This window comes from Heptranchias perlo, chromosome 20 (genome assembly GCF_035084215.1).
Source record: "Heptranchias perlo isolate sHepPer1 chromosome 20, sHepPer1.hap1, whole genome shotgun sequence".
In the NCBI taxonomy this organism is placed as follows: domain Eukaryota; kingdom Metazoa; phylum Chordata; class Chondrichthyes; order Hexanchiformes; family Hexanchidae; genus Heptranchias; species Heptranchias perlo.
In genome coordinates, this window is record NC_090344.1 from 7,930,377 (window position 1) to 7,932,310 (window position 1,934).

General features: G+C 45.4%; 1 non-coding gene across 1 annotated transcript; it reads right to left on the reverse strand.

The window, feature by feature from the left end:
- Positions 1-339: 339 nt before the first annotated feature.
- On the reverse strand, positions 340-413 carry trnat-agu (transfer RNA threonine (anticodon AGU)). Its single transcript has one exon. It is a non-coding gene; the product is annotated as a tRNA-Thr (tRNA).
- Between the last annotated feature and the right edge of the window lie 1,521 nt (positions 414-1,934).

The following is a 1,934-nucleotide window of genomic DNA, read 5'->3' on the forward strand; positions in this document are numbered from 1 at the left end:
TCCGAAGGTGCTTGAGATTCAGGTGGAGTGATTTGGGGACTTCTTTCCACTCTTTGCAAAAGTTTGAACCGCAGGTCAAGATCAAAAGTCTCGGGTTAAATTTGGGCTTGTCCGCGCTCTGACTCTCGAATCATACCCCGACCTCAACCAGCCCAGAGACAAGAACGTGTCCTTCCATTGACGTGTTTCGGTCACATTCCATGAGAGGTCCATCTGCATAATGAAACGACATTTTTGAAGAGACATTCTGATCAGTTCTGTGTTTGCTCCTGAACAAGGACAAACACCGCACTGTCTGTTTTCGCATGTCAGATTCACTGAACATAATAAATTACATAAAGGCGCCGCTGGGAGTTGAACCCAGGATCTCCTGTTTACTAGACAGGCGCTTTAACCAACTAAGCCACGGAGCCAATTCCTGATATCGGTTTTCACTTCCTCTCATTAATATCTATCAGCCACACGTCACATTCTGTTGGGGGTTCTGACTGTTCCATCTTTGTCAATTTCGCTTGCCCGTTTCCCTGTGAATCCCACTGCTGAATGACCTCACATTTCCCCACTTTATACTTTATTTGCCAACTTCTAGCCCACTCACTTAACCTGTCTGTATCACTTTGCATCCTCTTTGCGTCCTCCTCACGGCTTACCTTCCCACCTAGTTTTGTATCGTCAGCAAACTTGGATACATTACACTCGGTCCCCTCATCTAAGTCATTAATATCGATTGTAAATAGCTGAGGCCCAAGCACTGATCTTCACGGCACATCACTGGTTACAACCTGCCAACCCGAAAATGACCTGTTTATTCCGACTTACTGTTTTCTGTACGTCAACAAATCCCCAGTACATGTTAATATATTCCCACAATCCCATGAGCCCAAATCTTGTTTAACAAACTTTTGGGTGGCACCTTATCGAATGCCTTTTGAAAATCCAAATATTCTACATCCACTGGTTCTCCCTTATCTACCCTGCAATCTACACCCTCAAAACCTCTAATAGATTTGTCAAACACGATTTCCCTTTCATAAAACCGTGTTCCATGTGCCGAACCATATTATGATCTTCTACGTGCCCTGTTACCACGTCCCGAGTTATAGATTCTAGCATTTTTCCTCCTACTATTGTCAGGCTAATCGCTTGTAGTTCCCTGTTTTCTCTCTCCCTCCTTTCTTGAATAGTGGGGTGACGTTTGTTACCTTCCAATCCATAGGGACCTTTCTAGAATCTGTAAGATACATAAAAAGGCTAATGATAACAGTGACTGTTCGGACACTGTGAGCTACAGTTAAAGGTCGCCAACATTTAAAGTGTCCGGCCGCAGATCTTTTCCAAATCATGACAGAATGGCAAGAAAACTACACGCAGACTTCGATGAGCGGCACGACTTTCGAACAGGAGGCATTTTACAGAAGGCAAGAAAGTGCATTGTGTATCGCTCTTATGGGTTGTAAAATTGAAGAATGATGGTCTGCCGGATGTTCAGGCAGGAGCGGTGAAATTGCTCATGCTGATCAGGAGCGAGCTTTGTGCTCAGTCGGGGAAATTGGTTGGTGCTATTTTGGTCAACACCAGGAAAGAGAAGTTCCCTGATCGAGAATCAAACATGGTGCCGCGGCGGCGAGAGCGCCGAATCCTCAGCACTGGACCACCAGCGAATCTACTGCAATTTTCATTCAAGCAAGCAGACCAACGCTGCCTTTCCGACTTGTCCCTTTGAAACTCACGTCACTTTCGCCCCAGATAAGTTACTCGCACAAAATGGAATTTACTGTTCGAGCATGAAAGACTTGTTCTGACAACGACAGCGCCAAGTGCGGATCAGCAGGTACATGAAATGGACAGTGAGGGGAAATAACACCACAAACGGCTGGTGTAACTGTTTCCATTTCCAAAGCGTACGCACCGAATCAGTGCAGCTCCTTGGAAAG